We start from the raw sequence: 14,923 nt of genomic DNA on the forward strand, positions 1-14,923 counted from the left end.
AGCAAACATATGTCCGATTGAGATGAAACTTTCAGGGTAGGAGTGACACCCATGCAGAATGTTTTTATGGTAATTGTGATGTCATAGTTCACGTGGTATGGCAGCCATCTTGGATTAAACACAAATAATTACAAATTTATTTCTCGGAAACCGATGAATGGAAAGATTTTAAACTTGGCACATTGTCAAGTACTCCCGATGGGGAACAAAAACATGACAATGATAACATCATAGGTGAAATAGTATACCAGCCAAAACTATTTTAATGAAATTCTTTAATTGCATGCACATGATCTTTGACCCATTTGTATGGAAATATTAAATTTATGACATCATAGGTCACATGGATTGGCAGCCATATTGGATTTAACCTAAAACCTTTAAAAAACTTCTCCCAAACTACCAAATTGATTGACTTGAAACTTTACGTGTGTCATTGATTAGGCATGGCGATTAAAAGATGATCACAAAAATATCATTGGTCACATGGTGTGGCAGCCATGTTGGATTGAAGGAAAATATAAAATAATTATACAGTATCTCTTAAACCGCTTACCCTATTGATGCAAAATTTTAGAAATATAATCTAACACCACCATCGCATATAGTTTGAAAATGATAATGTCGTAGGTCATGTGGTTTGGCAGCCATCTTGGATAGAAAAACGAGCCTTATCTGATCAACACAAAACTTCACAAACGTAATCCCCATCCCATACATATGCAGAGTGTGCATTTTTAAGGTCATATCATGTGGTCTGGCAGCCATATTAGCTTGAAAGCCAATATTAAAAAAATTCCCTTCTCTGAAACTGCTTCACCGATCGATGTGAAACCTGTCATGGTTGGTGAAAATGTGATACTTGAAAACAGCTGAAGGGATTTACATCATACTTGTTTATTTTTAGGACAGTGAACAAGGGTATCTACCTATTGTGGGACTTTGCGGAAGCATATTGGCGACACAATCGCGTTGTTCTAGTTTTTGATATTAGATTCACTGATTTATTCTTTCTCATTTTTTCAGAATTAAAATGGAGTATCCTGTAAATGAGAGAGCCAAATGTGCAGCGTGGTTTGAGTGGACAAGCAGCGTCGTAACAGTTCAGCGCAAATTCCGTGCAGAATTCAACAAATAACCTCCTGCAAGAAACAGCATTATTAGTTGGCACAGAGCATTGATGGAAGTTGGCAGTGAGCAAAATGTGCAAAAAAAGAGAAAAAGAACCAGAGTAACAGAAGAAAACATGGCACTTGTTGGCAAATCCTATGCATTTGGCATTGCTGTTGTGGTCTGATGATGCCCTTTTTCACTTGAACAGGGGTGTTAATCAGCATAATCATCGGTACTGGTCTCGATAGAATCCAGACTGGGTAAAGGAGCAAGCTTCAGGAGCCAAGAACTACTGTCTTGGCTGCTATTTGGCAGGGTGGTGTTTCCGGCCCATTTTTTTTCGATGAAAATGTCACAAGTATGAGCTACCTGATAATTTTGCATGATCAGTTCCAGCCAGACGTGAAGCTAGTGGCAAGGCTGATGAACTGATATTTATGCAAGGTGGAGCTCCTCCCCATTGGGGTATCCAGGTCCGGAATTGGCTCAATGAGACACTGCCCGAACGCTGCATGGGTCGTGGATCCCCCAATATTCCCAGGCCTCCACACCTGACCTCACACCATGTGACTTTTTCTCTGGGGGTTTATTAAGTCGAAAGTCTACACGAAAAAGCCAACCAACATCCAGGAACTGAAACAGAGAATTCAGGCAGCTTTTGGTGAAATTACGGTGGAAATGCGACAAAAGGTGGCGTTGGAATACAGAGAAAGGCTGAATAAACTGATTGAAAATGGTGGAAATCACATTGAAGTTCATAACTCAATTTGTAAGTTCTTAAAGTTTATTAAACTTGTGTAAAAAAACCTTGAAATATGTACCTATGTTGTGTAAATTTTTTACCTGATTTGGTTAAGAAAAAAAAAGTTATAGAGATTTTAAAACTGTCAGTGATAAATGGGCCACCCTGGCCCACTCTTCTTGTGCAAACTGCTCCAGTTCTCCCAGATTTGAAGGGTGCCTTCTCCCAACTGCTGTTTTCAGATCTCCCCACAGTTGTTCAATGGGATTTAGATCTGGACTCATTGCTGGCCAGTTCAGAACAGTTCAGCGTTTTGTCTGGAACCATTCCTGGGTGCTTTTTGAAGTGTGTTTGGGGTCATTGTCCTGCTGCAAGACCCATGACCTTCGACAGAGACCCAGCTTTCTGACACTGGGTTTAACATTGTGCTCCAAAATCCCTTGGTAATCTCCTGATTTCATGATGCCATGCACACATTCAAGGCACCCAGTGCCAGAGACAGGACAGCAATGCCAAAACATCACTGAACCTCCTCCATGTTTGACTGTAGGGAAGGTGTTCTTTTCTTTGATGGCTTCATTTTGTTTTCTGTAAACATAGAGATGATGTGCTTTACCAAAAAGCTCTAATTTGGTCTCATCTGTACACAGGACATTCTCCCAGAAGGATTTTTGCTTGTTCAGATGTGTTTTGGAAAACTCCAGTCGGGCTTTCTTATGTCTCTCTCTCAGCAGTGGGGTCCTCCTGGGTCTCATATCATAGAACCCCCTTTCATTGAGTTGGCGACGGATGGTGCGAGTTGAGACTGTCGTACCTTGTGTCTGAAAGTTAGCTTGAACCTGTTTGGCAGTTGATCAAGGTGCTTTCTCTCCCATTCAAACAATCCTTCGCTGCAATCTTCGATCAAGTGAAAACCTACGCCCCTTTATATTAACTTTTCTAGAGCATTACTTGGTTCCTCCTAAGAACACAAGGGTAGTACAACATGCACACGAGATTTTTTAAATATCCCTTCTTTTCTATTGTTTGACATTTTCTTCAAGCTATGGAATGTCCCTTCTTTTCTATACTTTGTCACATGACACATACCATATAAAGGGGCCTTTTCTATGCCCCTGGCATTTTTCCCAAGAATTACTACCAGAGTCAAATTTTTCGATGTCCAACTTTTTGGGAATCACCCCTATGAGCCAAGCAAAAATAGGACTGCAGGTTCTGAAGCTCACCTGGATCAGGAGCAAGTCATTCAAACCCCCCACAGACTCCCTCAGACCTTGATATTTTAATGCCATGAACAAACATTGGTACATCACGGGCAATGAATATTGTGATCAAGTTTCATCAAAATCGTGTGTGTAGTTTCGGAGAAGATAGCAAATACCTATTTTGGGTGGGGTCAAACTCCCCACAGACCACCTTGGACCTTCAATTTTTTATGCCGTGAACAAACATTGGTACATCACGGGTGATGAAGGTTGTGGGCAAGTTTCATCAAAATCGTGTGTGTATAGATACGTGCACTCACCCCTAAAAGCAGTCTTGCCCAGGCTCGAATCCCGACCCAGCTATAAACTGTCATCCTCGTGTTTCACAGGCATGATGATTCATGAGTGTGTGTGCCGTCCCTCGGATGGACGTTAAGCCGGCCGTCCCGTCTGCTGGTATTAGTTGGTGGATGTTGAAGATCCCACGGTGTCCTTCGCGAAGCGTCGGCAAGCTATCGCCGGCATCCTGAACAAATTACAAATTCCTGCTCTCTCGGTCGTGCACCCTGCATCGATCGCAGTGTCGACCTCGTCCATGATTGTAGACTTGTAGTAACCTTTAACCGCGAAACTGTCTCGGCAGCACATCTTGCGCCAAACAGCCCGAAGAGGACAAACATGCACAAGCACCATAAAATGATCCTGTGTTTGCACTGCACATACACCCGTTAGTGGAGCCTTCACTTCTGAATAATAAGCCAATGATAAAACAATAGGTTACCAATAGCAACAGACGTCCCGCCGTCCCTGCAGCACATTTCTGCACACATGAGATAACTGAATTCATTTCAACAATTGGTGCAAAATTCCTGGCATTCGACATCTGCACGAAAATTAAAAACGTCAACCATCTATTTTACAATTACATTTGTGACGTCACAAAGTGTCTCCATTAAAGTCTCATATACCTAAAACACAATTACCATTCGTTTCCAAAGATCCTCGTGGATCGAAGCATGTTTGACTCTTCAGATAACGTGACCCTTCCAACTGGAACGTTATCGCTGATAAAAAAACAACTTTGATCGCCATGCTATGAGAAGGCGATTGGGAACGTTTATTTACGTTAAATACATAAATGTTCGTTTCGGGTTGGTGATGGGCTCACACTGCTGGACCTTCAACTATTTCTTCACCTCAAACGAATGTTAGAACTACTGTAGTTTAATGTTTTTCCTCTTATAAAATCTACAAGATTCCCTGCACCACACCACCGTATAATTTGTTTTCTTAAACTTAGAGGGTCACAGACACAAAAAATGATGTTTGGTTTAATTAATACGTATTGTTTCACTAAACACTTAATAATTGTTATTTTTTTGAATAAATATCTTGAAAAGAAGATTTTAATGTTTTTGGGTGTCCTTTTGGCCCGACCCCCCAAAAACGTCAATTTGATTACCCACGTGACCCCGACGGCATCTCGAGGATAGTCTTGTTGCAGGAAGTTTTTATAATGATTTTGACTATCAGAGGGGTCTTGATCAGAAAAATCTTCGTCAAATTCACTTTCTGACGAGTGCGAAGTGAATTTTGCGGCCATTCTCCGTTGCGTGCCGAGACAGCCTTGCCTTTGATGACGTCAGGCACGCAGGTGACGTCATGACAATCGCGATTTTTTTTAGGGGCGGTACCTACCGGATTTGTTTTTATTTGTAACATTTAATCGTAACAACTGAAAAAATGATTACAATTAAGAACCATGTTCAGTTCTTTGTTTATGACTTAAAAATCAATATGATCACATCAATCAAAACGAAAGGGTCGAAGTCTAAGTGTCAATCAAAGATTCATTCATTCATTCATTCATTCATTCATTCATTCTTCATTCATTCTTCATTCATTTATCAAAAAATAAAAATCCTGTCTGTTGATCTTTAACTATACAATATATATATATATATATAATGTATGTATGTATGTATGTATAATATAAATATAAATAAATATATAAATATAATGCTTAATACCTTTGCTCTTAAGATACTGTGAGAGTGTAAGGGATTTAAAATAATGAAATGATTAATTGTTTTCAGCGTGCTTTCCAATGCTCATCAGCTGGACGATCATGTGGTTGCTACTCGAACTCGATTCCGCAATATGAAACAACTTTTGCATATACAGTTTAGACGTTTTGTTCCCAATTCACATAAACAATCCAGCGGTCCTAACGTGTTTTATCAGAATAAATGAATAAAACAACGTCTACTTCATGTTGCTGAGATGTAATAATGTAAATGATGCGACGACGTCATCGCAGTTCCAGCGCAGATGTGTGGGCGTGGCTTGCGAGTTGAATCACGTGGACTTGGAGAGAGAGAGAGAAGGCACGTTGAGAACTTCATTTAAGGTCAGCTCTAATTGTGTGCATGTTTCGGCGATTTATTGATGTCTATCCATAGTATTTATTACTATTTGTAAGTTTATCGTCCATGGTATATCGGAGTGGGTTAATCGATGGCATAGGTTGGCTACCTGTAGTTTACGTGCCCAGTTAGCCCGTAAAGTTCTTGAAAAGTTGGTTTCGTGAACGATCGTAGTACGAGAAACGAAGGTGTTGAGGTGACGTGCAGTCAGGGTGGATTTCGGAAGTTGACCAGGAAGAGGTTACTGGAAGATTGCGTGCATCCTGGAGTTGCTGGGAAAGGTCTTGGGACCCAGAGAGTGGAGGGAGCAATATTGGAGGAAAGGTGGTGAAAGCAAAAAGACCACCGACCTGCAACAAAAGTGAGATTAATGAAAATGTTCACTTAGGGTATCATTTGTCTGACCTTATAATTTCCAATTTTTGAATAATTTTGCCTTTCTTTGTTGCATTTGGCAAGCAGGACTCGGATCAGTATAAAGTTTTATTACTCCAGACGATTGTATCCAAGTCTGCTCCCTCGAAGCTCAGATTTACAATTGTTGCCTTCAATGGCTTTTTAATTTCTTATATTTAACTGAAATATAAAATTGCAAAAGCACGAAAAATGCTTCATAACGATTTTATACGTTTGTGTAAAGGTGACTATAGAAAAGGATGAAAAATGCATACTAAGGTTTGCATGTGCGTTTGTTGACATGTTCTGTACTCTTACGGAATTGAACATTTTGTTTGTTCAGGTATTTGTTTTTAATGAAGGCTTCCTCCATCGAGATGAATTCAGAATCGGGTCCCTATTGGTTATTATTACATTACATGATTAGTACATCCTATTAATTTAGATCAAGATTAGTTAATCCTATTGGTTATTAGCACCTAGACAGTAACACGATTATATATCCTCCTTGTGTTATTACTATATATATATATATAATTCCTGTAAGGTTTTTGATGTACATATAAGATATTTAGAAAACACAAAAGGTAACATGACAACAAACGCTGCTTTAATTGATCTTTCCCAAACTACCATTCAGCGAACGACCTTGTCACTCACTAACTTGTTATATTTTATTTTGCATTAACAAAAGTATCCGGCGTTGTCGGGTCACAATGAATCGCTTCCTGAAAGGAATATGATATACACAATCGGGGGTTCTTCATCGAGAGGGCATTTTAAAAACAGATTGCAAGTACAGTGGAGCAGTGGTGTATCGAGGAAAAATGACGCTCAGGGCGAGATGTCAAACTTGGGAACTTGCCGCCCCTCGTAACTGTGTGTGTGTGTGTGTGTGTGTGTGTGTGTGTGTGTGTGTGTGTGTGTGTGTGTCCGTGTGTGTCCGTGTGTGTGTGTGTGTGCGTGTGTGTCCGTGTGTGTGTGTGTCTCCCCGTGTGTGTGTGTGTCTCCCCGTGTGTGTGTGTGTCTCCCCGTGTGTGTGTGTGTCTCCCCGTGTGTGTGTGTGTCTCCCCGTGTGTGTGTGTGTCTCCCCGTGTGTGTGTGTGTGTGTGTGTGTGTGTGTGTGTGTCTCCCCGTGTGTGTGTGTCTCCCCGTGTGTGTGTGTCTCCCCGTGTGTGTGTGTGTGTGTGTGTGTGTGTGTGTGTGTGTGTGTGTGTGTCTCCCCGTGTGTGTGTGTCTCCCCGTGTGTGTGTGTGTCTCCCCGTGTGTGTGTGTGTGTCTCCCCGTGTGTGTGTGTGTCTCCCCGTGTGTGTGTGTGTGTCTCCCCGTGTGTGTGTGTGTGTCTCCCCGTGTGTGTGTGTGTGTCTCCCCGTGTGTGTGTGTGTGTCTCCCCGTGTGTGTGTGTGTCTCCCCGTGTGTGTGTGTGTGTGTGTCTCCGCGTGTGTGTGTGTGTCTCCACGTGTGTGTGTGTGTGTATATGTCTCCCTGTGTGTGTGTGTATGTCTCCCTGTGTGTGTGTGTGTGTCTCCCTGTGTGTGTGTGTGTCCACGTGTGTGTGTGTGTGTCCGCGTGTGTGTGTGTCCGCGTGTGTGTGTGTCCGCGTGTGTGTGTGTCCGCGTGTGTGTGTGTCCGCGCGTGTGTCTGTGTGTGTGTGTCCGCGTGTGTGTGTCCGCGTGTGTGTGTCCGCGTGTGTGTGTGTGTCCGCGTGTGTGTGTGTCCGCGTGTGTGTGTGTCCGCGTGTGTGTGTGTCCGCGTGTGTGTGTGTCCGCGTGTGTGTGTGTCCGCGTGTGTGTGTGTCCGCGTGTGTGTGTGTCCGCGCGTGTGTGTGTCCGTGTCCGCGCGCGTGTGTGTCCGTGTGTGTGTGTCCGCCCGCATGTGTGTGTGTGTCCGCGTGTGTGTGTGTGTCCGCGTGTGTGTGTGTGTCCGCGTGTGTGTGTGTCCGCGTGTGTGTGTATGTCCGTGTGTGTGTGTGTGTCCGCGTGTGTGTGTGTGTGTCCGCGTGTGTGTGTGTGTCCGCGCGTGTGTGTGTGTCCGCGCGTGTGTGTGTGTCCGCGCGTGTGTGTGTGTCCGCGCGTGTGTGTGTGTCCGCGCGTGTGTTTGTGTCCGCGTGTGTGTGTGTCCGCGTGTGTGTGTGTGTCCGCGCGTGTGTGTGTGTCCGTGTGTGTGTGTGTCCGCGTGTGTGTGTGTCCGCGTGTGTGTGTTTCTCCGCGTGTGTGTGTTTCTCCGCGTGTGTGTGTCTCCGCTTGTGTGTGTGTGTGTGTGTGTCTCCGCGTGTGTGTGTGTGTGTCTCCGCGTGTGTGTGTGTGTGTCTCCGCGTGTGTGTGTGTGTGTCTCCGCGTGTGTGTGTGTGTGTCTCCGCGTGTGTGTGTGTGTCTCCGCGTGTGTGTGTGTCTCCGCGCGTGTGTGTGTGTCTCCGCGCGTGTGTGTGTGTCTCCGCGCGTGTGTGTGTGTCTGTCTCCGTGTGTGTGTGTCTGTCTCCGTGTGTGTGTGTCTGTCTCCGTGTGTGTGTGTCTGTCTCCGTGTGTGTGTGTCTGTCTCCGTGTGTGTGTCTGTCTCCGTGTGTGTGTGTGTGTCTGTCTCCGTGTGTGTGTGTCTGTCTCCGTGTGTGTGTGTGTGTCTGTCTCCGTGTGTGTGTGTGTCTGTCTCCGTGTGTGTGTGTGTCTGTCTCCGTGTGTGTGTGTGTCTGTCTCCGTGTGTGTGTGTGTGTCTGTCTCCGTGTGTGTGTGTGTGTGTGTCTGTCTCCGTGTGTGTGTGTGTCTGTCTCCGTGTGTGTGTGTGTCTGTCTCCGTGTGTGTGTGTGTCTGTCTCCGTGTGTGTGTGTGTCTGTCTCCGTGTGTGTGTGTGTGTCTCCGTGTGTGTGTGTCTCCGTCTCCGTGTGTGTGTGTGTGTCTCCGTCTCCGTGTGTGTGTGTGTGTGTCTCCGTGTCCGTGTGTGTGTGTGTGTGTCTCCGTGTCCGTGTGTGTGTGTGTGTCTCCGTGTCCGTGTGTGTGTCTCCGTGTCCGTGTGTGTGTCTCCGTGTCCGTGTGTGTGTCTCCGTGTCCGTGTGTGTGTCTCCGTGTCCGTGTGTGTGTCTCCGTGTGTGTGTGTGTGTCTCCGTGTGTGTGTGTGTGTGTGTGTGTGTGTGTGTGTGTGTGTCTCCGTCTCCGTGTGTGTGTCTCCGTCTCCGTGTGTGTGTCTCCGTTTCCGTGTGTGTCTCCGTTTCCGTGTGTGTGTCTCCGTCTCCGTGTGTGTGTGTCTCCGTCTCCGTGTGTGTGTGTCTCCGTCTCCGTGTGTGTGTGTCCCCGTCTCCGTGTGTGTGTGTCTCCGTCTCCGTGTGTGTGTGTCTCCGTCTCCATGTGTGTGTGTCTCCGTCTCCGTGTGTGTGTGTGTGTGTGTGTGTGTGTGTGTGTGTGTGTCTCCGTCTCCGTGTGTGTGTGTCTCCGTCTCCGTGTGTGTGTGTCTCCGTCTCCGTGTGTGTGCGTCTCCGTCTCCGTGTGTGTGCGTCTCCGTCTCCGTGTGTGTGCGTCTCCGTCTCCGTGTGTGTGCGTCTCCGTCTCCGTGTGTGTGTCTCCGTCTCCGTGTGTGTGTCTCCGTCTCCGTGCGTGTGTCTCGGTCTCCGTGCGTGTCTCTCCGTCTCCGTGCGTGTCTCTCCGTCTCCGTGCGTGTCTCTCCGTCTCCGTGCGTGTGTCTCCGTCTCCGTGCGTGTATCTCCGTGTGTGTATCTCCGTGTGTGTCTCCGTCTCCGTGTGCGTGTGTGTGCCTCGGTGTGTGTGTGTCTCCGTGTGTGTGTGTCTCCGTGTGTGTGTGTCTCCGTGTGTGTGTGTCTCCGTGTGTGTGTGTCTCCGTGTGTGTGTGTCTCCGTGTGTGTGTGTCTCCGTGTGTGTGTGTCTCCGTGTGTGTGTGTCTCCGTGTGTGTGTGTCTCCGTGTGTGTGTGTCTCCGTGTGTGTGTGTGTCTCCGTGTGTGTGTGTGTCTCCGTGTGTGTGTGTGTCTCCGTGTGTGTGTGTCTCCGTGTGTGTGTGTCTCCTTGTGTGTGTGTGTGTCTGTGTGTGTGTGTGTCTGTGTGTGTGTGTGTCTGTGTGTGTGTGTGTCTGTGTGTGTGTGTGTCTGTGTGTGTGTGTGTCTGTGTGTGTGTGTGTCTGTGTGTGTGTGTGTCTGTGTGTGTGTGTGTGTCTGTGTGTGTGTGTGTGTCTGTGTGTGTGTGTGTCTGTGTGTGTGTGTCTGTGTGTGTGTCTCTGTGTGTGTGTCTCTGTGTGTGTGTCTCTGTGTGTGTGTCTCTGTGTGTGTGTCTCTGTGTGTGTGTCTCTGTGTGTGTGTCTCTGTGTGTGTGTCTCTGTGTGTGTGTCTCTGTGTGTGTGTCTCTGTGTGTGTGTCTCTGTGTGTGTGTCTCTGTGTGTGTGTCTCTGTGTGTGTGTCTCTGTGTGTGTGTCTCTGTGTGTGTGTCTCTGTGTGTGTGTCTCTGTGTGTGTGTCTCTGTGTGTGTGTCTCTGTGTGTGTGTCTCTGTGTGTGTGTCTCTGTGTGTGTGTCTCTGTGTGTGTGTCTCTGTGTGTGTGTCTCTGTGTGTGTGTCTCTGTGTGTGTGTCTCTGTGTGTGTGTCTCTGTGTGTGTGTCTCTGTGTGTGTGTCTCTGTGTGTGTGTCTCTGTGTGTGTGTCTCTGTGTGTGTGTCTCTGTGTGTGTGTCTCTGTGTGTGTGTCTCTGTGTGTGTGTCTCTGTGTGTGTGTCTCTGTGTGTGTGTCTCTGTGTGTGTCTCTGTGTGTGTGTCTCTGTGTGTGTGTCTCTGTGTGTGTGTCTCTGTGTGTGTCTCTGTGTGTGTGTCTCTGTGTGTGTGTCTCTGTGTGTGTGTCTCTGTGTGTGTGTCTCTGTGTGTGTGTCTCTGTGTGTGTGTCTCTGTGTGTGTGTGTGTGTGTGTGTGTGTGTGTCTCTGTGTGTGTGTGTCTGTGTGTGTGTGTGTCTGTGTGTGTGTGTGTGTGTCTGTGTGTGTGTGTGTGTCTGTGTGTGTGTGTGTCTCCGTGTGTGTGTGTGTCTCCGTGTGTGTGTGTGTCTCCGTGTGTGTGTGTGTCTCCGTGTGTGTGTGTGTCTCCGTGTTTGTGTGTGTCTCCGTGTTTGTGTGTGTCTCCGTTTGTGTGTGTCTCCGTTTGTGTGTGTCTCCGTGTGTGTGTGTCTCCGTGTGTGTGTGTCTCCGTGTGTGTGTGTCTCCGTGTGTGTGTGTCTCCGTGTGTGTGTGTCTCCGTGTGTGTGTGTCTCCGTGTGTGTGTGTCTCCGTGTGTGTGTGTCTCCGTGTGTGTGTCTCCGTGTGTGTGTGTCTCCGTGTGTGTGTGTCTCCGTGTGTGTGTGTCTCCGTGTGTGTGTGTCTCCGTGTGTGTGTGTCTCCGTGTGTGTGTGTCTCCGTTTGTGTGTGTCTCCGTTTGTGTGTGTCTCCGTTTGTGTGTGTCTCCGTGTGTGTGTCTCCGTGTGTGTGTCTCCGTGTGTGTGTGTCTCCGTGTGTGTGTGTCTCCGTGTGTGTGTCTCCGTGTGTGTGTGTCTCCGTGTGTGTGTGTCTCCGTGTGTGTGTGTCTCCGTGTGTGTGTGTCTCCGTCTCCGTGTGTGTCTCCGTGTGTGTGTGTCTCCGTGTGTGTGTGTGTCTCCGTGTGTGTGTGTCTCCGTTTGTGTGTGTCTCCGTGTGTGTGTCTCCGTGTGTGTGTCTCCGTGTGTGTGTGTCTCCGTGTGTGTGTGTGTGTCCGCGTGTGTGTGTCCGCGTGTGTGTGTCCGCGTGTGTGTGTCCGCGTGTGTGTGTCCGCGTGTGTGTGTGTCCGCGTGTGTGTGTCCGCGTGTGTGTGTGTCCGCGTGTGTGTGTGTCCGCGCGTGTGTGTGTCCGCGCGTGTGTGTGTCCCCGCGTGTGTGTGTCCCCGCGCGTGTGTGTGTGTGTCCGCGCGCGTGTGTGTCCGTGTGTGTGTGTCCGCCCGCATGTGTGTGTGTGTCCGCGTGTGTGTGTGTGTCCGCGTGTGTGTGTGTCCGCGTGTGTGTGTGTCCGCGTGTGTGTGTATGTCCGTGTGTGTGTGTGTGTGTCCGCGTGTGTGTGTGTGTGTCCGCGTGTGTGTGTGTGTCCGCGCGTGTGTGTGTGTCCGCGCGTGTGTGTGTGTCCGCGCGTGTGTGTGTCCGCGCGTGTGTGTGTGTCCGCGTGTGTGTGTGTCCGCGTGTGTGTGTGTGTCCGCGCGTGTGTGTGTGTCCGTGTGTGTGTGTGTCCGCGTGTGTGTGTCCGCGTGTGTGTGTGTTTCTCCGCGTGTGTGTGTTTCTCCGCGTGTGTGTGTGTCTCCGCTTGTGTGTGTGTGTGTGTGTGTCTCCGCGTGTGTGTGTGTGTCTCCGCGTGTGTGTGTGTGTGTCTCCGCGTGTGTGTGTGTGTCTCCGCGTGTGTGTGTGTGTGTCTCCGCGCGTGTGTGTGTGTCTCCGCGCGTGTGTGTGTGTGTCTCCGCGCGTGTGTGTGTGTCTGTCTCCGTGTGTGTGTGTCTGTCTCCGTGTGTGTGTGTCTGTCTCCGTGTGTGTGTGTCTGTCTCCGTGTGTGTGTCTGTCTCCGTGTGTGTGTGTGTGTCTGTCTCCGTGTGTGTGTGTCTGTCTCCGTGTGTGTGTGTGTCTGTCTCCGTGTGTGTGTGTGTGTCTGTCTCCGTGTGTGTGTGTGTCTGTCTCCGTGTGTGTGTGTGTCTGTCTCCGTGTGTGTGTGTGTGTCTGTCTCCGTGTGTGTGTGTGTGTGTCTGTCTCCGTGTGTGTGTGTGTGTGTCTGTCTCCGTGTGTGTGTGTCTGTCTCCGTGTGTGTGTGTGTCTGTCTCCGTGTGTGTGTGTGTCTGTCTCCGTCTCCGTGTGTGTGTCTGTCTCCGTCTCCGTGTGTGTGTGTCTCCGTCTCCGTGTGTGTGTGTCTCCGTCTCCGTGTGTGTGTGTCTCCGTCTCCGTGTGTGTGTGTGTGTCTCCGTCTCCGTGTGTGTGTGTGTGTGTCTCCGTGTCCGTGTGTGTGTGTGTGTGTGTCTCCGTGTCCGTGTGTGTGTCTCCGTGTCCGTGTGTGTGTCTCCGTGTCCGTGTGTGTGTCTCCGTGTGTGTGTGTGTGTCTCCGTGTGTGTGTGTGTGTGTGTGTGTGTGTGTGTGTGTGTCTCCGTCTCCGTGTGTGTGTCTCCGTCTCCGTGTGTGTGTCTCCGTTTCCGTGTGTGTCTCCGTTTCCGTGTGTGTGTCTCCGTCTCCGTGTGTGTGTGTCTCCGTCTCCGTGTGTGTGTGTCTCCGTCTCCGTGTGTGTGTGTCCCCGTCTCCGTGTGTGTGTGTCTCCGTCTCCGTGTGTGTGTGTCTCCGTCTCCGTGTGTGTGTGTCTCCGTCTCCGTGTGTGTGTGTCTCCGTCTCCGTGTGTGTGTGTGTGTGTGTGTGTGTGTCTCCGTCTCCGTGTGTGTGCGTCTCCGTCTCCGTGTGTGTGCGTCTCCGTCTCCGTGTGTGTGCGTCTCCGTCTCCGTGTGTGTGCGTCTCCGTCTCCGTGTGTGTGTCTCCGTCTCCGTGTGTGTGTCTCCGTCTCCGTGCGTGTGTCTCCGTCTCCGTGCGTGTCTCTCCGTCTCCGTGCGTGTCTCTCCGTCTCCGTGCGTGTCTCTCCGTCTCCGTGCGTGTGTCTCCGTCTCCGTGCGTGTATCTCCGTGTGTGTATCTCCGTGTGTGTCTCCGTCTCCGTGTGCGTGTGTGTGCCTCGGTGTGTGTGTGCCTCGGTGTGTGTGTGTCTCCGTGTGTGTGTGTCTCCGTGTGTGTGTGTCTCCGTGTGTGTGTGTCTCCGTGTGTGTGTGTCTCCGTGTGTGTGTGTCTCCGTGTGTGTGTGTCTCCGTGTGTGTGTGTCTCCGTGTGTGTGTGTCTCCGTGTGTGTGTGTCTCCGTGTGTGTGTGTCTCCGTGTGTGTGTGTCTCCGTGTGTGTGTGTCTCTGTGTGTGTGTGTCTCCTTGTGTGTGTGTGTGTGTGTGTGTGTGTGTGTGTGTGTGTCTGTGTGTGTGTGTGTGTCTGTGTGTGTGTGTGTCTGTGTGTGTGTGTGTCTCTGTGTGTGTGTGTCTGTGTGTGTGTGTGTCTGTGTGTGTGTGTGTCTGTGTGTGTGTGTCTGTGTGTGTCTGTGTGTGTGTGTGTGTGTGTGTGTGTCTGTGTGTGTGTCTCTGTGTGTGTGTCTCTGTGTGTGTGTCTCTGTGTGTGTGTCTCTGTGTGTGTGTCTCTGTGTGTGTGTCTCTGTGTGTGTGTCTCTGTGTGTGTGTCTCTGTGTGTGTGTCTCTGTGTGTGTGTCTCTGTGTGTGTGTCTCTGTGTGTGTGTCTCTGTGTGTGTGTCTCTGTGTGTGTGTCTCTGTGTGTGTGTCTCTGTGTGTGTGTCTCTGTGTGTGTGTCTCTGTGTGTGTGTCTCTGTGTGTGTGTCTCTGTGTGTGTGTCTCTGTGTGTGTGTCTCTGTGTGTGTGTCTCTGTGTGTGTGTCTCTGTGTGTGTGTGTCTCCGTGTGTGTGTGTCTCCGTGTGTGTGTGTCTCCGTGTGTGTGTGTCTCCGTGTGTGTGTGTCTCCGTGTGTGTGTGTCTCCGTGTGTGTGTCTCCGTGTGTGTGTCTCCGTGTGTGTGTGTCTCCGTGTGTGTGTGTCTCCGTCTCCGTGTGTGTGTGTCTCCGTCTCCGTGTGTGTGTGTCTCTGTGTGTGTGTCTCTGTGTGTGTGTCTCTGTGTGTGTGTCTCTGTGTGTGTGTCTCTGTGTGTGTGTCTCTGTGTGTGTGTCTCTGTGTGTGTGTCTCTGTGTGTGTGTCTCTGTGTGTGTGTCTCTGTGTGTGTGTCTCTGTGTGTGTGTCTCTGTGTGTGTGTCTCTGTGTGTGTGTCTCTGTGTGTGTGTCTCTGTGTGTGTGTCTCTGTGTGTGTGTCTCTGTGTGTGTGTCTCTGTGTGTGTGTCTCTGTGTGTGTGTCTCTGTGTGTGTGTCTCTGTGTGTGTGTCTCTGTGTGTGTGTCTCTGTGTGTGTGTCTCTGTGTGTGTGTCTCTGTGTGTGTGTCTCTGTGTGTGTCTCTGTGTGTGTGTCTCTGTGTGTGTGTCTCTGTGTGTGTGTCTCTGTGTGTGTGTCTCT

The 14,923-nt window shown here is 49.0% G+C and overlaps 1 protein-coding gene across 3 annotated transcripts in view; it reads left to right on the plus strand.

Annotated features, from left to right (window-relative positions):
- Positions 1-5,407: 5,407 nt before the first annotated feature.
- LOC137435905 (potassium channel subfamily K member 1-like) overlaps positions 5,408-14,923 on the plus strand; it is a 45,302-nt gene continuing 35,786 nt past the window's right edge. Inside the window, exons 1-2 of one of the 3 annotated variants that reach the window (XM_068129778.2) lie at positions 5,416-5,470; positions 5,661-5,847. The gene's annotated coding sequence lies outside the window, so the exon portion shown is untranslated. Of the gene's footprint in view, positions 5,471-5,660; positions 5,848-14,923 lie in introns of all 3 variants that reach the window. The other 2 variants (XM_068129780.2, XM_068129779.2) reach the window with 2 other exon arrangements.

This window comes from Myxine glutinosa, chromosome 1 (assembly GCF_964187855.1).
Source record: "Myxine glutinosa chromosome 1, kmMyxGlut1.1, whole genome shotgun sequence".
NCBI lineage: Eukaryota > Metazoa > Chordata > Myxini > Myxiniformes > Myxinidae > Myxine > Myxine glutinosa.